A 27,158-nucleotide genomic window follows, 5' to 3' on the forward strand; every position below is an offset into this window, starting at 1 on the left:
TCGTTGTGAAATTAAAACTAAGAATTGTGCTTCTCATCTTATTTAATATCTAATAAAATATCTTTGTATTGACATTTATTAATTATTTTCATATTCATCAACTGGTCTAAAATGGCAGATGTTTCATTAAAACAATTGTTGTTTCCAGCCTTCTTACTACCTAACAACAATAATAGCCTATTAACGAATTGTGATGGGTCATTTGGAAGAAAGCTAACACCCGAACCAAGCTTACTTGAAGCATCAATAATATGTTTCTCCTTCTCATTCTTCTTACTTTTACCAGCAACAGAAACTCCATAATCAAGTGCATTTACAAACTCAATATACTCTCTATCTTCCTCTATTTCCATATCAAGTGGTTCCTCAAAATATTTTGAACCGCTGAATCCAGAGTTTGTCAGAAGAAACATTAATCTTGGAGTTAATTCAACAATTGGTTGAGCCGAACTTAAGAACACCAATTTATCATTAAATATCAATAACTTTTCTTTCACAAGATGGAACTGTGCTGGTTCTTCTGTTGGAATGAGACCTGCTATGGTTTTTGAACCCGCCGAATATTCATTGTTTTGAAGAGCTTCCACAACATAATTAGGGGGTTGATTTACCTCCTCAAGTTTCCGAAATAATCCTTCATCATCATATTCTAATTCTCCAAGTTCTTGCTCTGTCATTTGACTAAAATCTTTGAGAATTTGAAGTTTTGTCGGAGTAAATTCTACCGTGGGAACTGTAGGTGGAATTGTTTGTTTTTAAAAGTGGTTTAAAAAATTTCTTGTTTTCTTTCAAAGGCTTCTTCACCCGTCGGTTTCTGTCTCCTTTTCTTGTTTATCTCTTCCTGTTGCTTTACAACTTTTGAAACCAACTCTTGATGTTCTTTAAACGTTCTTACTCTTTCTTCGGTATTCATTTTCTGTATTTATTTATTGAAAAATATCATTTAATGAATTGTAAAGGTCAATGGGAAAATTTTCCTTTTCTTCGTCATTATAGTAAATGTGTTGAAATAAATCATTTTCTTTAAATATTTCATCAAATTCTTTATTGGCATTAATACGAGTTGTTATTTCTTCTTCACTAATACTTGTATCTCTGCTTTTCATATGTTTGCGTTGAGTCTCCTCATTGATATCAAAACCAAATGATAAAATCTTAACTCCATCACCACGCAAATGTTTAATAATTTGTCTCATTCCTTCAGGATTAGTTTCTAAAATCCCAAGACCGTTAGATTTTACTTTATTTAACTCACTCTTACAATGTGAATATTTTGTAGAACCAAGAGAGACCTCCTCAAATATTTGACCTTCGTTCCTCAATCGCATATGTTCCTCCATTGAAATGTAGTAATAATCTTTCCCTTCTACTTCTCCTGGTCGCATTGCTCTGGTTGTAGTACCTACAAAACGAATCATAGGGTGTTTAAAAAAAAAAAAATTACAATCTTTTCATTTTTACTATTCAAGAGTTTAGATTTATGAAAGTTCTTTCCTGAAGCAGATTTACCCACAAGATTAATAATAGTTGTCATTTATGTGTGTAAAATATCAGTTCGTATCTCATCTTGTTTCACAACAATATATTTATATTTTCCAATCGTGCGTTTCATATAATTTTCAAATTCTTTTTTACTACATAACAGAGAGCAATTATCTCTCCAAAAATTAATTACATCTATTGAATTTAACTTAAATAAAATAAAAGTATTGGCATTGTTTCTTATCGAGTGTCGAGGGAGTTGAAAATATGACTGACGAAGATAAATACAATTACAAGAAGAATGTCTCCCTCTTGTATAGTAGCTGTCCATTACTGTTTGGTTTCTCTCATGAACACAATCATCAAAGATAACGAGGTTCTTTTTTGATTTATCTCAATCTTGGGGTGAAGGTATATCATCTGTATTATCACTGAGAATACAAGTTATGGGTTTTGGTTTCGGTTTTGATTTCTGTGCATCACAAAATAATTGTATTATATCTTCAATATTATAATCATTTCGTTTGTCTTTAAGTTTAAATAAACCTATAATGTCTTCCTTTTTAAGACCCGCATTAAAACCCTGTGAGAGTAGTTGATACTCGGGTTGAAAACTTGACTTCGTAAAAATTATTAAATTATCATAATCTAAAAAATTAGGACTAAGGGGCATCTTTAAAAGCAAACAGGTTCTTCCACATCCGCTTGAACCAACTATTAGACATCTCAATGAATTTGGAATATTTTTATGGTTATTAAATTTTATCTTATTTTCCCAAACGGGTAAAAAATCATTCATTTATATATTTGGAAAACGAGTCATCTAACTTTTTTTGAGCTATTTTAGAAACTCTATATTTTATCTTGAGTTCAGGTTTAATTTCAAAATAATTCATTATTTTATTTGTATAGTATCTTGTATTAACATTTCCATTAAAATTATTTTGAATAATAAATATCATTAAACCCTTATACATTTCCTCAATACAAAGTCTCTTCCCTTGTAAGAAATGGTGTATTATTATCATAATGCTTAACATTCATCTCTCTTATTAATCTTGTAAAGTAATTCATTTTTGGTTCTAATTTAAAAGAGTTCTATATATTTTTATATTTTTTATTATCATTAATTAAAATTAAATCACTGAAAATACATAGTTTATACGAACCCTCAATATTAAGCCCTATTCTATCACAACGGCGGCAGATTTCTAAATTATCATATGGAGAGTCTGGAAATTCTAAATCTCCTTCAGAACTTATCATATTTATATCGTAAAACTTTACTTAAACTAAAAGCAAGTTTACTAGTTAATAAATACAATGTTTCAAAGCACAAAAGACAAATTTCAATCAATCTCTACTTCGGTGGAAGATATAGAAAAATATGTCAAAGATGTTAAATTGAACAAAGATAAATATGGAAATTTTTGGGTAATACCAGTTATGGAAAAATAACATGAGCCCCTCTATTTCATTTAAAGGAAGAGCTCTAGCTATGCCTGGAAAGACATCCATTAAAGTAAATCTAACAAAAGTTTCTCCTCTACTCCTGGCAATTTATTCAAAGCTTGAAAAAGTGATCGGACGCGATATGAGTAGGGCTTTTAAAATAAATGATAAGACCATCAACAATACTCGTGGAGAAATTTGTATTTACTTTAATAATCCAAAGGGTGCAGATCTTAGTAAAATGAATGATGTTAATATTTCTGGTGAAATGTCATTTCGTTCTATGACAGTTAGAGATTATTTAAAGATAACTTTTGATATTAAAAATGTTGAGATTGAATCCGTTAATGAAAGACTGTATATTGATATAGATGGGAATATTTTTCCTGCTAATTAAATGAGTGATAGTTCCTGCTCAGAATTTTCCTCATATACTGAGAGCCTCTGTGATGGAGAGTCTCTGCTCCTGTGATACGGAGAGTCGAGGTTCAGTAGATAGTTTTGATTCACAGAGTCAATATGATAGTTATGATAGTAGTTTTATTGATGACTCAGATGTCTGATTGTGAGATTGATTCTGAATATGACCCTGGTTCTGATATGGATTGGGAGATGTAAAGGTGTTTTCGTTTAAGTAAAGTTATATATATATAAAACAAGCCAAAAAGGCGTTTTAGTTTAAGTAAAGTTATATATATAAAACGAGCCGAAAAAGCTCGAAAAGGTGTTTTAGTTTAAGCACAGTGATATATATAAAACACTCTGTTTTCTTACCCTATAAATATGGTCTTTTGTGATACTTGCGAAAAGGAAGTAAAATATTATCGAAAACACATACTCACAGTTAAACACACTTACAACATTCTAAATCAATTATGACCACTTCCTAAGAACAAAAAACATTGTAGTCCCTGTAATAGAGATATCCTAAAGAAGAGGTTCAATGCCCATCTTAAAACAAACAAACACTTGTCAAAATTGTTTACTATTAAAAATACTGATGGTGCTTTCAAAAGGCATATTAAAATAAAGAGTCTTTAACTTCAAACCTCCTGAACCAGAGTCTATAGTTGATGCTGTAGAAATAGTTAAACCTGCTGTTCAAACATCGATTGAAAAAACACTAAAATAAATGAAACCACTTAAATTTTATATGGGAGTAAAATTAGAAATGACAAAGGCTAACCCCCGCTCTCGTGGGGAAAAATGGCCTTAAAACGATCATTCATTCATTCATATTCAAAGGATGAAGGAGTTATAGATACACCATACATGAGAACTGAGCCACACTTTATATCTTCATATCAAGATTTCAAAACATCAGGAGTCGATGATGAACTTATTAAACAAGAGCAAGATGTGGATAATTCAATCGTAGGATGTGGATTCAATGTAGGAAAAATTATTTTCATAGACATTCATATTCTTAAATCAGATCCTCTAAAAGCTTCTTCTTACATTGATTTACCTTGTGTTGTCAAAAATAGAAAAGCAGTTATCAATATCAAAAATAAAGACAATAAATGTTTTCTCTGGTCTATTCTAGCACACTTACATCCTCCACATTTTCATGATGAAAGAGTATCTCATTATAAAAAATATGAGAATACATTAAATATGAAAGATCTAAAGTTTCCTATGGCTTTAAATGATATTCCTAAATTTGAAAAGTTGAATAATTTATCAGTTAATGTTTATGGTCTAACAGAAACAAACAACATTCAGGTTTTAAAGCTTTCTGACAATTGTAAACAAACTCATATTAATCTTCAAAATTTTAATTCAGAGGAAAATTCACATTATACATACATCAAAGATATTGTTGCGGATACGAGGATTGTGTTTTTTTATTGTGTTGTATTGTATAGTAAATTGTTGTAAATATCACCCTCTGTAAAATGTAATGATTCCTTGTAAATACCTCCGTAGTGTAAAGGTCAAAGGGCGTCCCATAATTAGTTCATAAAGCATACACGTCAGCCAATCATAGAATACCCCTGTTCGATAGTTATATCTTTATTATGTGTCTTAGGGGAAGGCCTTTTCTTCCATTAAGATGACAATCCACTGCATCAAGTGAAATAGATAGATTCCTTTCATTCCCCATTCCCACTCCCAAAACATTCATTGCCAAGCCTCGATTGCCATTTACATCCCCTCCAAAACCACCATTGAACATGTGCTCGGGTCGGGGAAGACGGGCATGCCTGCACGTCGTCATCAAGGGCGGAGCCAGAGGGTCGCGCGACCAACCAGAGCCGAGGTGAGCACACCGATGGGCGTGTCCTGAAGTCCAGCGGCTTGATCGCCGGAGGCGCTATAAAGGAGCGCGCGCAAGAATCAAGGGGGTTGTCAGTGGTTGCGTTGAGTGGTTGGTCCAAGAAGCAAGTTGGGTTGTCAGTGGTTGCAACGTGGTTGTCGGTGGTGAGGAGTGATTGGACCAAGAGAGAGAGAAAGAGTGGTTGGACCAAGAAAGAGGAGATCCAGAAAGAACATCCAAAGAGAGGACATCCCGCAAAGCACAAAGCCTGCTATTCGTCGCCTTGCTCGTCAAAGTTGGACTGAGCAGTAGTTAACAGCAAGAAGCCTGTTGTAGTCCTGGAAAAGCGCGCGACGTCCACAGCAGCAGCAGCGGCGGCCACAGCAGCAACAACAGCGCTTGGGGCCTGGACGGCGGTTTTGAGCAGGGCCGCAAAGAAACGGCGGCTGCTAAACGCACCGATCGTGCTGCAGGACCCCTTGGACCTTCCTCTCCCTCCAGCCATCCACCTCCTGCCTTTCCATCCTTTTTGTGTATGTGACTTTGTTCTGTTTGTTTTGTCCCTGGGGATTTAATTAAGCTTGTATAAGGAATTTGAACTGTGTCTCTAAAATCTTCTGTATATTATTTTATTATCTTTCCTTCTCCTTGGTTTTTTTGAGCCTGTATATAGTAGGAATCAATTTAGTAGTATTTTCAACCTTTTTTTCCTCTTCTTCTTCTTCTTCACATCCGTGTCGCTTTTGTCTTTTCCCCTATTGAATATCTGTGGCGCGATCTGGCCAACGTTCAGGAACCGGGTTAGTTGGGGTAACTGTCCGGCCACGGGGCCTCCGCTCGGCCAACAACATCTTATCCGCGGTCAGTAACAATTGGTGTCAGGAGTGTCGGATTCGGACCTGGGACTAAATTTATTTAGTCCAAATTTTGGAACACCAATTGTACTATTGGCGGTAACAATTGGTGTCGGGAGCGGGGTCGGACCCGAAGCGTGTTTAACGTGCTCAAAATTACGAGCTACTGAAATTTGTTTTGTTTTACAAAACCCGAATTTTTAAATCGTGCCATGGCTGGTCAAGGCGACGGGATGCCGGTGGGAGAGATAGACGGGGTAGAATCGACCCAGGACCTCGGGGAAATGTATGTGGAGGAAAGGGAGGAAGAGAAAAATGGCAATGTGGTTGAGGAGGTTTCAGGCGCGCAAAATGGCGCTCTCGCGCACGAGGTTACGGGCGCGCAAAATGGCACCTCGCACATGGCTACGGCGGCCGCGCCCGCTGCACAAGTGGGAGGGATTGACATGCAGGCCCTCATTGCGCAGCTACAGGCAGCTGTACAGATGAGTATGGGGAGCCAAATTGAGCGATTGGGTGAGCGATGGGAGGGCCAATTGGGGGCAATGAGAGACGAAGCGAGGGGTACCAGTGCCCAAATTGGGAAGATAGACAGCAAATTTGAGGGGTTAGACAATGGGATAAAAGAGGTGAAACATGGGTTAACGGGGGTGGAAAATAGAATGGCGGCCCAGGAGAATCAGATAGAGGGGGTGAAAAATGGGTTAAGCGGGCTAGAAGATAGGATGGAAGGGAAGTAGGGGAGCAATCCGCCCGGGAAATCAAACGGATGGGGAACCAGATAGAGGAGGTGAAAATCGGGGTAGAAACCAAATTGGATGCTCAGAGGGATGAATTGGGACAGATGAGGGTGGCATCTACTAAGAAGATGGAGGAGATGAAGGAGGAGATACGACGAGGTGTAAGTGAGGAGGTCTCGGGGGTACGCGAGGAGGTAAAGCGAGGTGAAAAGCATATGGAGAAAGAGGTGAGAAATGGGACGGCAAGGTTACAGGGGGGAATATAAGATCTGATGGAGGAGGTGGAACAGCTGACGGTGGGACAGACGGAGTTAGCGGAGCAGGTACAAAGGAATACTGCGGTACTAGGAGGGTTAAAAGCGACACAAAGAGACATCAAGGACGACTTGACAGCGACGAAGAGGCAATGTCAGATGGTACATGAGGGACTGACAACGAGGTTGGACGAGGTGACAGAAGTAATGGAGACGAAGGACCGGGAGGTGAGGACGCACATAGAAACGGTCAAGGTAGCCTTAGAGGACGAAATTGAGGAGACGCACTGGGAAATAAAAGAGGTGAAGGAAAAATTAGAGAACGTGAAAGAAGGGGTGAGTGAAATTAAGAAGAGACGGACGGAAACTAAGAGGGAAATACAGGAGGAGGTGATGGAATATGTGCAAGGTCGGTGCTCAAATCGTGATGATGTACTCACTAACCAAATAAAGAGTTTGCAGGTGGCGAAGGAGGTGCGGAGACGAGGTGCCAAGGTGAGTGGCGATATACGCAGAAATGTATATGATGTGAGGAAAGCTTCAGTCAGCTTGGGGGTTGATTTGGATCCGGGTGTTCGTGAGAGGCCATTGGTCAAGTGTGCGACAGGTACGGTGTGCGAAGTAGAAGGTGTGCGAGAATGTCCAACTCTGGGGTGTGTGAGGAAAAAGTGCGCGCCGAGGAGTGAGTGTGCTGTCGAGAGTGAGTTGGTCGTAGCGCGTGTGCGAGGGGGCACATGGAAGCGTGGGATGGGGAGTGTTACAGAGGATGTAACAAGAGAGTGTACACCTGTGGTGAGTGTTACGGAGGGAGTAACGAGAGACGGTGCGCAAGAGGATGCATGAGAAAGGTGTGTAACGGACGGGTTCATGGGGAAAGAGTGTGCTGTCAAAAGTAAGGGACAATGCATGCCTGTGGTGAGTGTTACAGAGGATGTAACGGGAGAGTGTGCGCGAGAAAGGTGTGTAATGGACGGGTGCATGGGAAAAGAGTGCGCTGTCGAGAGTAAGGGTGAGTGCACGACCAAGTGTGGAGGTGAGAGTAGTGAGAGTGACACGGAGCGCGAGTTGGTTGTGGCAGGTGAGTGAGGATGTACACCTGGAATGGAAGGATGCACACCTGGAATGGTAGAGCGCATATGGGAATGCACGCTGGAGTTGGTAGTAAGGCACGTGATTGGCTGTGCCAGTGAGAGCACACCTGTGATTGTCACAGAGGAGGTGACCGAGGAGGGGGTGCGAAGGTGTGTTGGTGAGGTGTGCGAACGACGAGTGTGTGCAAAGGTGTGTGGTGGTCAGGTGTGTGACCAAGTCTGTGAGCGAAAGAACGAGTGCAATAACGAAGCATGCGGGGTGTACGGGCGGCGTTGGAGCACCGAGCACGGTGAGGGTGAAAGGGGTAGCGTATGCATGTGAGCACGCAGGTGAAGCATCGAAGGTAACCGGGTTAGCGGTTAGAATGACGTTTAGCCGAAACAGGCCCTCGGTGCGTGGCGGGTTTCGCGTGCCGCGAGGACCAGCGGGGATCCGAACCACAGCGGTTTCGAAAGAACCGCCGTGCGGGATCCACGCCGGCCCGTGCTTTGAACGGCCACGTCCGTGCTCCACTAGGCGGAGCGGGCAGCCCGATAGGAAGGGTCGTCATGGCGACCCCTTTTTGTTGAGGCGTTCCGGCAGGTCGAGATCGGGCCATTGGATGGCTCCGTGCCGAGGTGGTGCGTTGGATCTCGGCCCGGGTAAGCGTCCTTCCCTGCACCGAATGCCGGACGCATCCAGCCATTGGCACCAAGTAACCCGCATTCATTGCTCGGCCGTGCGAAGCCGGGCTTTAGAAGTGAATTGGCGCACCGAGAGGCACTAGTGAGTAGACTGTGATGATTAGGATAGTGTTTTGGCCCCGAAATTAGAAAAAGCAAGATTTGATGATTGGCAAAGGATTGGCAGAGTGATGATTGGCAGTAATGATTGGCAGATGATGAGTAGTGATTGGCAATTTTCTGATTGGCTGAAATTTGATGTGCTAAATTGGTAGTGAGAGATACCCGATGTGATGGGATGGCAACTCTGCCATCTCTCACAGAGGGGGCAAAGGAGCACTAGGTTATGGGGTTTATGGCAGTGAAAACTAGCCCGGGTGGGTTAGGATATAATGTAGGGACCTAGAAGATGACAATAAGTAACGTTAAGATTAGTTAGTGACAATGGTACCTGTCGTGGGGACGCAGGTAGATTAGAGTGGATGATAATGACGTGGTATGTGCTTAGTTTAAAGGGAAGATGGGGAGCACTAAGTTAGCAGGGCAACAGGTAGATTAGATGATGCCGTGTGAGTGTTGGAGGTGTACTCAGAAGTGTATTGTGAAAAGTGTGTGGTTAAAAGGGGTGATTGCACAGGTGTGCAACTGGACAGGTGTGTGGAGCAGTGTTTGAGTGAGAGAAGGTGGTTGTGTGTTGTGTTGACCAAATGGTCCAGGAAGGAAGGAGGGTGCAGGTGGCACCAGGTGTGATTGCACAGGTGTGCAACAACAGGTGTATGGAGAATGGTCGTGTGAAATACATGGAGTGTGGAATACATGGAGTGTGGACTACATGGAGTATTGGAATGGATGGTCGAGGAGTGAGTATGGTGGAAACTATGGAGTGGAGTGGATGGTGCGAAGGTGTGAATGGGGGAAGGATGGATCCCCATCACAAATACCCGGGGAGGGTAGTGTAAGTGTTAGGTAGAGGGTATAGGTAAATTGTGGTTGGATATTGGCATCTGTGGTGCAGGTGAGAGAATGGTATTTGGATGGGTGCATTAGTGTTGTGGAAATGGCTGGGCGTGTAGCCTGTTAGTGTGTGTAGTTGGTTTGGGAACTCCACCACTGTGAGGATGTCGGCCAGGTGAGGCCGCAGGTGGGCTCTGGGAGCCGGTAGAGTTGTTGTGGATGGGGCCCGAGGATCCGGAGGATGGACTGGGTAGCCCAGTGCCAGAGGGCACCAAGGGGTGACAGAGCCAGGAGGGGCCTTCCCCAGTTAGATATGTTAGGGTGAGGAGCAAGTTAAGCTCGGGTGGCAACTACAGTGGTGGAGGTGTGCAGGTGGGTAGACCTGCTGGGAGAGCTACACGCCCCAGCCCAGAAATTGTGCAAGGGCACCGGGAGATGAATCGGGGGAGTGAGACCCCAAATTGAGAAGCACCACAGTTTGGTCAATGGGAATTGGTTTTTAGAACCCATAGTGTAAGTTGGCCAATGGATTGGCCAGGAAAGACCCCGGGTAGTGTAAAGTGTGTTAATGTCATTTAGAAAGTAGTTAGGATGAAAATCTCCTGGCACCATCTACATGCACTCACCTGAGATGACATACCTCCACACCATGCCAGGTTGTTTTGTTATTTTTATGTGCAAATGTTTTGGATTGTGAGACGCATCATGACGTGGGTGTGACATTGTGCTTTGTTGTTCCATCTCTTCCTCCTTATGAGGATTGATGATGAATTGGGTGATGGCAAATTTTGGATAGAGGGATTGTGGGAACGAATTTTGTGTAGGGGAAATATGGGGAAGACGTGACAGTAGTGACGAATTTGTAAATGTGTAGATTTTGTACATATGGGGTAAGGGCAAGGGTAGTGTAGGTGACAGGGGGGGTGACATACAGGAGGGACGAGCTTTCTCACTTCGCTCTCCGTACGCACTTCGCCTTGCATTGCCTTATTGATGTGTACCCTTGTGACCTTACCCCTCGCTCATCTGTCTCCCCCCCCCCCTTTGTCTCCCACATGAGGACCTGTGCGCCACTGGGCGCCGAGGGGAGCGTGCGTGAGTCGGCCATTGTGCGCCCGAACCTCTCGCAACTACAGCTGTCTGCATCGATGCACCACCGTATGGACCACACGTCTGTGGCCGAGCACCACTTATGGACCCCATGGGTTGGGGCATGGCCCCTCTGCTGGAACCGGCCATGAAGGCCCGAAATCTTGCTGGCGGACCTTGATCACAGGGCACCGATGCCCCACAGGTGAACCACACTAGTCGGCCCTGTGGGCCATAAATAAAATAAATAAAAATGGACACGTTGGGTGCATTTTAATAGTGCAAATAGGCCGCCAGCAAAGGAAGATGACAACACCAGGAAAATAATAATAGCCAGCAGATGGAGCCGAAGAGCAAGAGACCACCTGCAGGGTTAGGGGTTGTTTGGTTATTTTTATTCATGAACAATGATGACTGTGCACCGATTGGTGCTTGAGGGTGTTTTGGTGCGTTTTGGGTGCTTTCATGGTGCATTGATGCAGAGCAGACTGTCTCCCCCCCCCCCCCCCCCCAAAAAAGAACAATCACAGGTCCTGGGTTACGTTTTGTAAATAAAATAGTGTCATTGTAAATAATGCTCCCCACCGTCAGTGTATAGTTTGAAGACCATTCCGCAATTCGGTTAGCTGTGGGTGTGAGTCTGTTAGGTAGGGTGCAATGGAGCAGCGGGACATATTTATTTGTGTTTTAAAACTGTCGCACTCAGGGTCAGGTTAAAAGTAGAGGGAACTACACCTACGTGTCACACTAAGTTAAAGTTATAGGCCCGGGACGTGCCTAAGAGGAGGAAAGTGCAGTGTTGTGGATACGAGGATTGTGTTTTTTTATTGTGTTGTATTGTATAGTAAATTGTTGTAAATATCACCCTCTGTAAAATGTAATGATTCCTTGGAAATACCTCCGTATTGTAAAGGTCAAAGGGTGTCCCATAATTAGTCCATAAAGCAAACATGTCAGCCAATCATAGAATACCCCTGTTCGATAGTTATATCTTTATTATGTGTCTTAGGGTAAGGCCTTGTCTTCCATCAAGATGACACTCCATTGCACCAAGTGAAATAGATAGATTCCTTTCATTCCCCATTCCCACTCCCAAAACTTTCATTGCCAAGCCTCGATTGCCAATTACATCCCCTCCAAAACCACCATTGAACATGTGCTCGGGTCGGGGAAGACGGGCGTGCCCGCCCGTCGTTATCAGGGGCGGAGCCAGAGGGTCGCGCGACCAACCAGGGCCGAGGTGAGCACACCGATGGGCGTGTCCTGAAGGCCGGCGGCTTGATCGCCGGAGGCGCTATAAAGGCGCGCGCGCAAGAAGCAAGGGGGTTGTCAGTGGTTGCTTTGAGTGGTTGGTCCAAGAAGCAAGTTGGGTTGTCAGTGGTTGCAACGTGGTTGTCGGTGGTGAGGAGTGATTGGACCAAGAGAGAGAGAAAGAGTGTTTGGACCAAGAAAGAGGAGATCCAGAAAGAACATCCAAAGAGAGGACATCCCGGAAAGCACAAAGCCTGCTATTCGTCGCCTTGCTCGTCAAAGTTGGACTGAGCAGTAGTTAACAGCAAGAAGCCTGTTGTAGTCCTGGAAAAGCGCGCGACGTCCACAGCAGCAGCAGCGGTGGCCACAGCAGCAACAACAGCGCTTGGGGCCTGGACGGCGGTTTTGAGCAGTGCCGCGAAGGAACGGCGGCTGCTAAACGCGCCGATCGTGCTGCAGGACCCCTTGGACCTTCCTCTCCCTCCAGCCATCCACCTCCTGCCTTTCCATCCTTTTTGTGTAAGTGAGTTTGTTCTGTTTGTTTTGTCCCTGGGGATTTAATTAAGCTTGTATAAGGAAATTGCACTGTGTCTCTAAAATCTTCTGTATATTATTTTATTATCTTTCCTTCTGCTTGGTTTTTTTGAGCCTGTATGTAGTAGGAATCAATTTAGTAGTATTTTCAACCTTTTTTTCCTCTTCTTCTTCTTCTTCTTCACATCCGTGTCGCTTTTGTCTTTTCCCCTATTGAATATCTGTGGCGCGATCTGGCCAACGTTCAGGAATCGGGTTAGTTGGGGTAACTGTACGGCCGCGGGGCCTCCGCTCGGCAAACAACATCTTATCCGCGGTCAGTAACAATATTGCTAAATTAATAAAACCACAAGTATGTAAAAGAACAAATAAAATATATATTTGTTTGCGTTGTCTTAACTTCTTCAATTCACAAGAAAGATTAGATAAACATTCAAATTATTGTGGTGATCATAAATCAACGGTAATCAATATGCCTAAAGAAGGCTCAAAGATCACATTCAAAGATGAAAAGAAAACGATCAAACATCCGTTTGTAATATATGCTGATTTCGAAAGTATTCTAGAAAAAATAGATACTGCTTCTCCAGATCCAAAAGAATCATACACAAATAAATATCAAAAACATACTCCTTGCGGTTTTTGTTATTATATCAAATCATCCGTTGGTAATAAATATAACAAGTTAGAGGAGTATAGAGGCTCAAATACCCCAGAGGAGTTTGTGAAACGACTAGAAAAAGACTGTGTTTGATTAACCAAGATAATGAGAGAAACCAATAAACCAATGTCCTTGACGAGTGAAGAGAAAAGGGAAATTAGAAAAAACAATGTTTGTCATATTTGTGAGGAAAAAATTGGTGAAGGTCTAAAGTATAGGTTCTCAAAGTGGTCCCTACCACCCCCTAGTAGGCGCTGGGAACTTTCAGGGGGGCGTTCGCGAGTCCACGGGCGGTAGGGGGGCACTGGCAATGATTTGGGGGGCACTGGCGATTTAGAGGAGCAGCGGCGATTTGGAGCACTCATTGGGCTTCCTGTCGTCTGAACAGGTTACCCGGCGCCATTCGGCAAATGGGCCATCCAATCAATGACCACATTCTTTTCTCCTTCACATGGTTTTTATGATCACATATTTGCTGATGTCGTGTCGGTATTAGGTTTGACCTGTTTCCATGCCCTCTTCTCAACAGTGGTCGAGTTTCTGTCGGAAATTGATACGGAGCTATCGGAGAAAGTCAATTCCAGGGTGACCATATGACGCTGATTAAAGCAAAGAAAGTGATCGGCGCGTTCGTAACCAAGGGGACTCTGCACAGGGAAACCCTCGGCCGCAGAGATATGTACCACTTTCCCCGGTTGGCAAAGGAAACTGCTGTTTCTGATAAAGAGCTGCTCCTTTATTGCAATCACCTTGAGAAGATTTGTGGAGACATGGAGCAGCGTTTCAGAGACATGCTAGAACTGTCGGTGCCAGCATGGGCAATTAACCCATTCAAATGTGACATTCAAGATGTGAAGCGCGAATTGCAGGACGAAATTATCAACCTCCACAAGGACGATGATTGCGAAGGCAAAATTCTCGCAGCATGAATATGGCAAATTCTGGATTCTGGAGCGGGGCGAATACCCCACAATGTGGACAGAGGCAGACTGCTGCTGATGGCGTTCCCCACATCATACCTCGTTGAAAGAGGGTTCAGTGCCGTGATGGTGCTGTTGACCAAGTATCGAAACCGCCTTGACATTACCAAGAGGGGCGGTCTGCGTCTCTACCTCACTGAGATGGAGCCAGACGTTCGTAATTTTGCAGCGTGTCACCAGGCCCACCCTTCACACTAACGGTGTTAGGGCCTGTGATAACAGATTCCCAGTTTGCCTCACCTGGGCCTGTTCTGCTGAAACATTGTAGGTCGTGCAAAATAAAATAAAAAGTAAAGTAAAATAAAGTAAAATATGATTCAGAATATATTTGGCTTCTGTTATTTTTGCTTCCTCTCTACATAAATTCTGGGTGTCCGACCATGAACGATAGGACAAGGGGGGAATTGGCCTCCCTTGTCCTATCGTTCGTGGTCGGATTTAAGTTGTTTTGGCCTGGGGCGGGCCTGGAGGAAAGGAGGGTGCAGTGTTGCGGTTTTGAGAACCCCTCACTTGTAAATACTTGTAAATAATAACTCTTGTAAATATCCCAGCATTTAATAAGGTCGCACCCATAGTTAGTCCATATGCAACACGTAGGACACCATAGGAACTTTCAGTTATTTCTTTAGTCTGTGTTTAGTTAAGGCTGTGTTCCAAATAGTTGAATCTGCGTTGCATTAATCAAATAAGGTAGGCCCCATTCATCACATTCAAACCTCTCTATCTCCAAGCTACTCCATCATGCCCACCTACAGACGGGGCTTGTCCCTCTCAATGCTCTCACGTGGTTTTATTAGCAGCGTTCGCTGCATTCAAACGCCATTGAACATGCGGTCGGCTCAAAGAAAGAAGGGGCGGAGCCACGAGAAGAGGTGTGGCCTCGCCCACGAGCCATTGAGGGTGGAGCTGGTGAGCCCTCGCTGACCAATCGCAGCTGAGGTAAGCTCACAGAAGCGCACATGGATTTTCCAAGCGCGTTATATAAGCGCAAGCGCAGCAACTTTTCACAGAGCAGAGAAGAGAGGACAGAGAGAAAAGAGAAGAGAGGAGGGAGAGAAGCTGAGTAAGGAGTTCACGAGCAGAGTGAGTGGGAGAGCTGCGCTAACAGAGAGGGCATGGACAGCTGCGTTGGGAGAGAACTGCATTGGAACGAGCTGCGCTGGGGAATTCCTAATTCATATGAATTCATAGGAACTGCGCATACAGACTTGAAGGACTTCCCCCCCCACCATATGTAAGGTCCGAGTACGCGCCAACGATACGCGCTAGCTGTCTGCCTGGGTTTTCGCCACGGTACGAATCGACACCTGGAGCCAGACCTCAACGCCTGGAACCATCTGCTTGGACCTTCCTCTCCTACCGCTACCTTCCCGTGTGAGTATCTGTCTGTTTGTCTGGGGTTGTAAGTAAGACTGTATAGTTAAGCTGGCCCTGTGTCCTTTTGCTCTTGTGTATTCCTTTCGTTCTTCTTTTGGGTTCTTGTATATAATTAATAAACCCACTCTTTGTTCTTCTTATTTTCTGGGTTTCCTCTTTTTCGATTGTTTGCGTCTTTTCCCAATTGAGTACCTGTGGCACGATTTCGGAACCGCTCAGGATCGGGTTAGTCTTTAATGGCCTGAGTCACGGCTCGCTTCGCTCGGTGTATCCATTAACGCTGCGGCTCGGGTGGGAGTTATCTCCTCGCTTTACGGTCGAGATAGTACGTAGGTATTTGGGACCTCATTGACCAATGACCCGAGCTGATTCCGACCGGAAGTGATGTCATAGCTTCCAGGATTGGGGGACGGCCAGCTTCAAAGACAAGGGGATTAACCCCCCCTTGATAAGGGGAGCGCCGACCCGAATCCACAACAATATCATATATTCATTACTAGCCGAAACCCGTGGAACATCCACGGAAGGGAGGATGTGGTGTATGGATAGAGTGTACCATTATGGTTGGCATAGGGGAGCGCTCATGGGATCTTCTTCTTCTGTTGAGCTCCAATTTTTTCTCTTTAAGTTAAGTCCAATCAGTCCTCTCTGCTCGAAGTGCTCAGGCCATGCCTTCCCGCTCTCATACTTTTATTTCCGTTCGGTGTAGAAAGAGATTGACATATTGTTCGTCTGTTTTCAGCTCGTTATCTTTAAGCTTCCTTACGTCTCGCCACCTGCTACACCTCTCTGAGTTACGAGGATTTATGCAACGCACCCCGAGTATCGCAACGTCACTCCATTTAACTTTATTAAAATGACGATAAAGACATTTCCTTATATATCATAATTTAAAATGTTCAAGGGAATAAAAAGACCATTTGGTTCACACCACTCGACTTTCCAATCAGCTAACGGCTGGCATCGCCTTCGCCCAGCAGACGCCAATACGATGGCGTCATAAGATGGCGTCGTATCGGCAGTTAATCGGATGCTTTTGGGCCCCAAAGTCGACTAATTCAGATTTTTTGAGTGTGGCTGTACGTGATAAACAAAGAGTACGGTTCGTAGATCGTAAATCCATTAGTGCCGTGGGCATCGGGTCACTGGGTGTGGCGTAAAAGGGATAACAAAGTCGAGTCCTTACGGTATTATTATATAGATCATAGAGAAAACATATATGGTTATGTAGTAATGTCATTCTGTATGTTTGTTTATATGCAACGCAAACGTATTCTTCTTATTCTTCAAATAAAATTAACATCCTCTTAATTAACCCTATCAATTACGTTTAGACTGCTGAGACCCCGTAGACCCAAAACACCGCGAAGACCCAAAACACCCCGAAGACCCAAAACTCCCCGAAGACCCAAAACACCACGAAGACCCAAAACACCACGAAGACTCAAAACACCATGAAGACCCAAAAAACACTGAAGACCCAAAAAACCTTGAAGACCCCAAAGACTCTTCAAGACCCTTTTAAACCAAAATACCCTTAAATAACCCAAAGAACCAAAATACCCCAAAGACTCTTAGAGACCCAGAGGAAACAAAAGACTCAAGACCCAAAAGCCCCTGACGACACCGAAGACCCAAAAGACCCCGAAGACCCAAGACACCCCCAAAGCCCCAAAATACCCTTAAAGGCCCAGAGGAACCAAAAGACTCTGAAGAACCAAAACACCATGAAGACCCAAAAGACACCAAAATGGTCAAAGATGCCTATCCCTCTGAAACGTGTGGTGAGGCTCGCGGAGTGCGCCAAGTCACACTAGTACCATATAAAGGGGCCTTTTCTATAGTTTGCCACATGGCACATACCATATAAAAGGGCCTTTTCTATGCTACTGCCATTTTCCCCAAGAATATATGTATATAAATACACACATACATACATATATTACATACATCGAATGAATCTGTTAGTACAGCAGATATGTGAAATATTTGGGAGAATTGTGACTTTGATGATACAAGCACGAGAGTTGTGTCAGGGAATAAATATTAATATTGACAGTATTGCTAGAATATATCTCAATGTGATCGTGTGTAAAGTGGAATATGTTTTACTTTACGAATGAGTAAAGAGCATAGAACTAGAGTTAACAGGTGGGCGGGAGAGTTAATTTCAGACAAAATGTGTAACGCTCTTAGACCGCCATCTGTGTAGCAAAATAGCCTATGTTCAGTTCACTGCGCACAGGCTGCAAATTCTTCCTCAGCAGGTCAGAGTATTTGACCTCTTGAACAGAAATAAGTACTAGCTGGCCAAGCGAGAGCCAAATAAGGTTTTTGAACAAGAGAACCAGAGACGCTTGCAGGCTCTCATGTCCCAAGGGGAATTAACCTCGGGGGTGACCCTGCATACTCCGCAACATCAAAGGAGTTTGGGGCTTTAAAACCAAGAGAAAGTTGTGAGTAGAGAGCAGAGTGGACTGGGAGAGTGAATGAAGAGGAGTGAACAACTGGAGACTGGTTAACAACTGAACGAGGTTCAACGAAGACCTACAGAAGGAGCTGCAGCCACGACCGGCAGAACAACGTCATTAATATCTAATTCGTACATTTAGTGAAATACAGCAAAACTCTCAAAAGTGAATAAAACATTGATTTTGCTATAACGAGTTTCTGGAAGTTTCTGAAGTAGAAAAGCAGTTAATTTATTATTCTACAGTTGGCACACAGTTAGAGTACGCCCTGAGGAAGATATTTGGCTGCAGGGCCATCGCAGATTTGTCCTGTGGCAACAATGGCAACCATTTTTCAAAATGGCCTCCATTGCTTATTTTACATATATTTGGTAGATTACTGTGTGCAGTGAAATTACACCAAGGTTGAACCCAGGAGTGATACTTGCTTAAGCCACTGAGGGGCGTCTATAAGACCTGGGACATCCGCGACGCAGAGCCACTCCTGTGACATTTACTATGACATGTAGTCCTGTAGTCTTGAATGGTACGTACCTGCACCTATATGCTAGACTCGCTTGCTTTGACTATTATTATCGGTCCTTTCTATATGATGCCAAGATCCTGATATCTATTGCATGATTGTATTTTATACAGGATGATGTCAGAGATCTAATTGTAATTAAACCAACCTGTGGGACAAAGTTGTGGACCTGATTTATTTCCACGACACTGTGTATAAACTGTTTTTGTGGTCATACAAGCTTGACATTTGGCACATAATTAAAGACCCCTATCTATAGGGTTATCATATATTTGTCCTGTGACAACAATATTTTGAAAAATGGCCGCAATTTATATGGTATATTATGGTATATGGTATATGGTATATTACTTTGTACAAACTGCTGTTTGAATCATGCAAGCATGGTATTTGGTACACAGTTCCATATTCTGACTATTGGAGTCATCACAGGTGTGTCCAATAAAAATGGTACCCAATTTTTAGTACGGCAGATAGGTGAAATATTTGGGAGAATTGTGCCTTTGATGATACAAGCATGAGAGTTGACATGCAGTTAGAGTACGCCCTAAGGAAGATATATGGCTCTAGGGCCATCGCAGAATTGTCCTGTGACAACAATGGCGGCCATTTTTCAAAAAAGGACAAATCTGCGATGGCCCTATCGCCAAATATCTTTCTTAGGACATACTCTGACTGTTTGCCAAATGCCATGCTTGTATCGTCAAAGGCACAATTCCTGCACCATGGTCACCATACTATGTTGAAAATTGATGATTTATGTCACCAAGACCTAAGCCCTATTCCCCTAAATAAAAAAACACTTCCAGTTTCGCGCGTCGCTGATACAGTGCCCCCTGTTTCCGGGAGGCTGGTACTCATTTTTCCGACTTCAAAAGGACGACGCGCTGAGTCAAACCACCTGGTGTTATTTTAACGGCGTGACCTAACATCTTAAACTAAAGCAGCCACATTAAACATGAAGCCAACACCAGGATTAGTTTCACAAGTAACGACGTAGAACGTCACTCGGTATCGCACAAACCTCCGCCAGGATAAACAGGAAACGTTTTATATCCACTGACCGACCGGATCTGGATTCGGACCTGAACCTAAATCGAATCAGCTTATTTTTCTTCTTCTCACCTCCTCATCTCATCCCCAAAGCTTCGCCATAATCCATCCACATCTCTTTGTCATATCGTGCTATGTATAATCATCATGTTCGCCCAATATCTCGATTAATATTATAAAGAATCACTTCAATTGATCGTTTTACAGAATATCTTTCTCAGTATTAATAATAAAATGAGAAACTCCGAACAAACCTTTTCCTCAGAAGATCCGAACCGATCACTGTTTCAGCCGCCTGTGGAAAAGCACATGGAGCCGATGTCAGTTCATGCAAGTCATGTCCCACGTCCAGCCCGGAAGTGACGCCGGAAGTACAACCCACCGTATTACCATGCATGCCATAATCACCCACTAGGCGGTGTATGTGTAATGTAACAAGTTAACATCCGTAACAACGTCCGTGACGTGCATACTTCCATTGTACATTGTACATTTGTATAATACATTGTACATTTGCATTATAACACAAGTTTCATCGACTCCAATAATCTAGTGATTCCCTGTGAAATGATCAATGTAAAATCATATCCAACATTATGTGACGTCACACTCAATTTGACGGAGAAATGATGAGATAATTAATTGATATTTCCCCCTTTTATAATTAACATAATTAATTGATATTCCCCGTTTTTTATAATTTATTGATATAAAATAAAAGTGTCACTCCCCACCATGACCACGTGTACTAACATTCGTGTTATGTTAAAAAGGATTCCTAAAACTTGTCTTACTTTTTACCAGGTAACAAACACGTTTTTAGCTCACCTGGACCTTAGTCCGGTAAACTTATCGATCGAGCAGTGTCCATCCGTAGGTAAGTGAGTGAAGGTAGGTCAGTAAGTGAGTGAGTGTGTGAGTGTGTGTGAGTGAGAGTCAGTCAGTGTGAATTGAGTGAGTGAGTGGGTGTAAGTGACACAGTCAGAGTGAGTCAGTCAGACATTGAGGGAGTCAGTCAGTGAGTGAGTGTGAGTCTGTGAGTGAGCGAGTCAGTGAGGCAGACAGTGAGTGCATTGTGCGAGTCAGCCATTGAGTTGAGTGAGTCAGTGTGAGCCAATGAGTATGTATGTGAGTGAGTAAGTGGGTGTAAGTCAGACAGTCAGAGTATGTGATTAAGTCAGTCAATGAGTATGAGTCGTTGTGTGAGTGAGTGTGTCACTTAGTCAGTGAGTGAGTGAGTGAGTGTATATGTGAGTGAGTCAGTCATTCAGGCAGAGGTGGATTAACATTTTTTGGGGTCCTGGGCACAAACCACCGATCTTTACGAAACCTCACCAAATCGTAGAGTTCGCCATAAGGAAAAACAAACCTGTTGATTTTGAGGTCAAAATGTGAGGATAGGCCAAAGGTCAACAATTTTGGCAGATTATTATTTTTTATTTTTTTATATATTTTTTTGTATGTATACTGAATCGAGGCTCGTGAAAGAGCTAACATTTATTTCACAAACAAATCAACCAGACAAACAAAATATACAAAAAGAGGGAGCGGAAGACAAGATGGGGAGAGAAGGGGAAGCACACAACCACAACATTTGAGAGCAGGGAGAAGTGTGGGAGGCAGAGGGCTTGGGGGGAGGAGGCGTGGGAAGGGGGGGGGGGGAAGAGGTATAAAACACAAGGGGAGCGAAATTAGCGGTGGTAGAAAAGATCAAGGTTTTGGATGGGGGAGGATAAGAGATGGTGGTGAACAGCTGTTTTAAAGACCTGGAGGGTGGAGTGGGATTGAAGAGAGTGAGGGAGTTTGTTCCAGAGGCGGGAGAAAAGAGGAATGAAGGAGTGAAGGTGAGCAGAAAGTCTTGATTTTGGCAGTTTAACCATAAGAGGGGGTCTTGCAGATCTTGCAGGCAGATCTTGTGCGACCTGTAGGAATATTTGGGGGACAGAGCCCAGAGAGAGCTGGGGGAGCAAGGACAGAGAGGAGTCTGTAGAAGACGGAAAGACCACCAACCTGCCTGTGGTGAGTGAGTGAAAGGCCCTTGGAGTTGGCTTCATCGCGGGAGATTCCAATGATTCTGAACGCTTTGGTTTCAACAGCGTGAAGACGAGCTAGGTGTGAGGCAGGAGCACCAGACCAGAGGGGAGAGCAGCATTCCATAGAGCTTTGGATGAAAGCCTTGTATATGGTGAGGAGCTCAGGTGTGCCAAGGAAGGACTTCGCATGACGGAGGATGCCCAGTCGGCGACTGGCTTTGGAGGCCAGATTTGAAATGTGGTTTTCCCAGGAAAGATCATGGCAAACAGTGAGACCCAAAAGCTTGAGTGACAGAACTTCTTGGAGAGGATTATTCAGAAAGTGGATGGGAGGGTTGTCCAGTCGGTCTTTTCGGAGAGACATCGTAAGAGTGTGAGATTTATCGGGATTGAAAGACATGTTCCATTTGTTTTCCCAGTCTGTGATTTTGTCCAGGTCTGCAGAGAGTGAGGAGGCTGCAAACTGCCGATCTGAGGGATGAGGAATGGAGCGACAGAGTAGAGTCGTCAGCAAAGAGATGGAGAGGATTTTCAAGAGAGTCAGAGAGATCATTGATGAAGACCAGAAAAAGCACAGGCCCCAGAACACTACCTTGGGGAACTCCAGCCTGAACAGGAAGAGGAGATGAGAGAAACCCATTCAGGGTCACACGTTGACTATGACCAGAGAGGAAGTCCGCCAGCCATGCGTGGAGATTTCCATGGATACCAAAGGAGGAGAGTTTGGTGAGCAGAGCAGGGTGCCAGACCATATCGAAGGCACGTGAAATGTCAAGGGAGACAGCTCTAATTTCCTGTTTGGTGTTGAGGACCTCCATCCATTGTTGAGAAGGCAGAAGCAGCATGTCCAGAGTAGAGTGACCTGGTCTGAAACCAAATTGATGATCAGAGATCAAGCCATTGGAGAAGAGGAAAGATTTCATATCTGAAGCAATGATGGAATCCATGACTTTGCTGATAATTGGGAGAAGGCTGATTGGTCTGTAGTTGCTAGGATCTGTTTTTGCACCTTTTTTGTGCAAAGCGGTGTTATTTACTGATTTCCAAGCAGATGGCAGATGACCTTGAGCAAAAGAGAGGGTGAAGAGAACAGAAAGAGGGAGTGAAAGAGCGGAAGAACATGATTTTAGGACCCGTGGGCTGATGCCGTCAGGACCAGTTGCAGAATCAGAGTCGAGGGTTGACAGAAACTTTTCCACCTTGTCAGGAGGAAAGGACACAGAGTCCAGGAGCAGCTGGGTACGACTGGGTACGGTGGGTACAGAGAGGGATGGGTTTGGGACACAAGATTTAGAGGCAAACACAGAGTTGAGGCATTCAGCTTTTTCATGTGCGGAGTCAGCCATTAAGCTGTTTGAGGTGAGGGAGGGGATGGAGGGGGAACAAACACCAGAAACAGATTTGACCAGAAGCAACCAGGATTTGGAAGAGGGAGACAGATAAGAGAGTTCGGTCTTGAGAACGGTGAGATATTTATTCCTGGCTCTCCTGAGGGTGGACACGCACTTGTTTCGGGCTTTTGAAAGGAAATGAGATTTCCTTCCATTGGATTTGCTTTCCAGGAGATGAAAGCAAGTTGTTTAAGGGCAACAGCCTCACCACAAGATTCCGTGTACCATGGACGGGAGGAAGGGTATGACAACTGAAGACGAGATGGGATAAATCTGTGCATGAGAGAGAGCAATTTACTTTGAAAGAATTCCCAGGATGAGTTGATGTCAGAGGCGGTAGAGATGGGAGACCAGTCCAGATGATTGATGGCTGCTTGAAGACTGTGCCAGTTGGCCTGAGTGAAATGCCAGACACGTCGATGCTGAGGAGGCTCTCTGAGAATGGTCAGAGAGATGTCCACTTTGACAAGCACATGATCAGATGAGCCGATTGGAGCAGAAGAAGCGCAGCAGACATTTTCAGGGAAGTTAGTCATAACCAGGTCCAAAAGAGAAGATGCTCCGTTGACTGAGATCCGGGTCGGCAAATTGACAGATTGTGTCAGTCCCAGTGAGTCGCAGAAGTCCTTTGCTGAAGAGCCATGGCTGGTGAGAGGGGTACCCACACCCAGCCAACTAGCATGGTGACAATTGAAATCACCACATATGAGGAAGAGAGAGTTGGGATGGGAAGTTGGTCCATGTTGTCAGACAGTGAAATGTAGATGGAGTCATCACTGTTTGGTGGACGGTACAACACACATATGAACAAAAGGTGGGAGCGAAGGGGAAGGCATAGCCAAAGGTATTCCTGGGGGTGAGGTGGAGAGAGGGCAGTGGAGGGCGAGTGAGGAAGAGTTTTTTTTATAAAGATAGCAACCCCACCTCCAGGACGAGGCTCAGGTCTATCATACCGGAGGAGGGAGTAACCTGGGAGATCAGAGACATCACGAAGGAGGAAAGTTTCTGTTAAGCAGATCACATCTGGTTTGTCAGAAGCAACCTGTATGGAGAGATCAGTCAAGTTTGAGCGAAGGCCCCGGATGTTTGAGGTCCATACCGTTAATGAAGAGGAAGGGGGAGCATCGGGTACAGAACAGGGGGGGGGGGGTAGGGTAAGATGTGGAAGAGGAGGAAGAGGTAGGGAGAGCTGTTGAAGGTGTGTCAGAGATTTCAGAGATTTCAGAATCGCTTGGAGATTTATAAAAATCCTCAATTTTCATCCGATTCACTTGAAATTTAAAGAGGATTTGCATATCAGGACAATTAATTAAGCCACCTATTATTTTTGACGTCAACATCGGCTAAAAGGTCAACATAGGCCAAAGGTCAACATCGGCTAAAGGATGACAACCTATTTTAGGGATTTCGCAAGTATCGTTCTGTGCACGACAGGTTTCTTATTTGTCTGTTTTTATGTTAATTGCCCAAAAGTTACAATTCTACCCTGATCGTCAGGAAACTTTACCGAGTTGTAGAGGTAGTCACAACTGAGAAGCCTATTGATTTTTTTTTAGGTCAAAGGTCATCTTGAGGTCAACTTTCTAAAATAGTCAATTTTCATCCGATTGCCATTAAAGTTGAACAGCATTTGCATATTAAATCACCGAATTGGGGAATTAACTATGTTTTAACGTTAAACGGTCAAATGTCAACTGTAGGTCAAACTTCTAAAATCATCAATTTGTCTAAAAAAAATTCAATTTTCATTTAATTTCATGAACATTAAAGAGCAATTGCAAAGTGCCTCACTGATTTGGGAGACAAACTATTTAAGGTCAAAAGGCTAAAAGTCAAACTTTTAAAATCATAAAATTTTCATCTGAAAATCAATGAGCGAAGATTATGATTGTCAACTTTAATATCAATGAAATGGACAATTTGATGTCTCAATGGAACCTTTTTGGGGGTTTGGGGTGGATTATATCAAGTACTGTGCTCTGTTCGACATCTTTCTTGTTTATTTATTTGTTTTTGGATACAAAGACGAGGCTCGTGGAAGAACAAAAACTTTATTGCAGAGTGCCCACCAAGTGGCTTAAGCACAAAAGCAAGCACTTCAACAAAACCGTTGGTAAGGAACGGCTGGCTTGGCAAGCGACAGCAAGCTGCTTGGTAATGAACACACAAGCTGGACAGACCGAAGACCCTTTTGTGATCTCCGCTTATGTAATGAACAAAGTTAATTTCGGGTGATGTTCAACCCTTTTCACCTTTTGTTACCTCCACAAACGAAGGTGGATCATCAAGGTGGTTTTGTTTTCACCCCTGATTGTCTGTTTGTTTGTGAAAAGAATATCTCACACAATTGTTGATAGATTCGGAAGAAATTTGTTGCAGAGGTTGGGTGTGTGACAAGGACCAAAATATTGGATTTTGGTGAAGATCCGGATCTGAAAAGTTTAAAGTGATTTTTCACCATTGAAAGACAAGACCAAAAACGATAATATAGCACGATATCTCAAATAATTGTGGACAGATTCAGACGAAATTTGGTGGACAAGTTGTGTGTGTGACAAGGAAGAACCGATTCAATTTTGGTGAAGGTCCGAATCAGAATCCGGGTCGGATAATTTTATAATTTTGTAAACGATTCTTCACCAATGATAGATCGGGCCAAAAATGATATTGTTGCGGTTTTGCGAATAAAGATAACCCCCCTCGTAGGTAGATGCACCACAACATATAGCCTCGCTTTAGTTCAGTTATTTCTTATTAAATGTAAGCGTAGTCTCCTTTCCTGTGTTAGTTTGCGTTGAGCAGGCCAGTGAGTTAGGTGTTCTTTGGGCTGGAATGCCACATGTTAGGCCTAGAACAAGTCTGGCCCCAGACTCCTCTGGAAGGGAAGAGCTGCAGGGAGTGGCCGGTAATCAGCGAGCAGCCAATCGGAGCTCAAGGGGAGTGGCTCACAACGGTAGCGAGAGGAGGGGCTTGGAACATTTGGGAAAGGCCGGAGAGGGGCCATAGAAGACCCTGCCCAGAGCCCCCCACATCTAAGTCGTGTGAGAGTCAGTGTCAGAGTAACAGACAGAGCTTGAGAGTTGGTTCATGCCCGAGTTCGTGCTTTGAGAGCGTTGTGAGCGCAGTGAGAAAGAGACATTGTCGCAGCACGAGTGATGTCCCCTGCTTGTAGATGGAGAGTTGGGATGGGAAGAAGAGATGACGGGAAGAACACGGGCGGATGACGACGGGCGGTTTCCTAACCAGACGTACTTACTTTTTCCAAATGCGAAATTTGCATTTATGTTTATTTAAATTATACAATGGACTACAAAATGTAAATGTTTCATGATATTTGTTATATTATATCACCTTTATCTTTCAATATTGTTGAAATGAAGATCAAATAGCTGTATGTTGAGATATGTTGAAAAAGTCAAAACTTTACATGGGGTGTACTTACTTTTTCACGTGACTGTATATACGCATTAACATTAGGAGTTATACAATTTTTATTTGGGTTATTGTTGCATTTGTATACATGAAACGTAGTTATTATTTTACTAAACCTGCTTTTTCTATTAATACTAACCTCATCCCCAGAGACGGATTACCCAATGGGCACATTGGGCACGTGCCCATGGCCCCGAGATTGAGGGGAAATATATATCCTATTAAAATGTTCAATAACCAGATCCAACACGATAATATGAAATGCTTAATTTAATATCCATAAATCACTTATCACACAAGCCCACGGTAGTTCGTCAATTGATGAAAAATAACAGGTTGCAGTGCTACTTCATTTGACAGACCAATCGATGAGGGAAGTGATTTAAAATAAAGTGTGAGTGTTAAGTTTTGTAGGGATTTTTATGATGTGCTGACAACCAGGAGCATGTTTATAAATAAAGTTTGAATTTTAATTTTTATTGGGCTTTTTATGGTGTGGTGACTACCAAGAGCATGTTTTTAAATGAAGTTTGAATTTTAATTTTTATTGGGCTTTTTATGGTGTGGTGACTACCAAGAGCATGTTTTTAAATAAAGTGAGTTTTAATTTTTT

At 43.4% G+C, this 27,158-nt stretch overlaps 2 protein-coding genes across 3 annotated transcripts in view; both read right to left on the bottom strand.

Annotated features, from left to right (window-relative positions):
* The window catches only part of LOC137420534 (uncharacterized), an 84,857-nt gene extending 64,807 nt beyond the window's left edge, over positions 1-20,050 (bottom strand). For both annotated transcript variants that reach the window (XM_078770720.1, XM_078770719.1), the window contains exon 1: positions 19,944-20,050. The gene's annotated coding sequence lies outside the window, so the exon portion shown is untranslated. The remainder of the gene's footprint in view (positions 1-19,943) is intronic.
* Positions 1-27,158, bottom strand: part of LOC137419063 (uncharacterized) — a 1,330,575-nt gene that overhangs the window by 1,121,519 nt on the left and 181,898 nt on the right. The window lies entirely within an intron of this gene.

Source organism: Myxine glutinosa, chromosome 1, assembly GCF_964187855.1.
Source record: "Myxine glutinosa chromosome 1, kmMyxGlut1.1, whole genome shotgun sequence".
Taxonomy (NCBI): Eukaryota; Metazoa; Chordata; class Myxini; order Myxiniformes; family Myxinidae; genus Myxine; species Myxine glutinosa.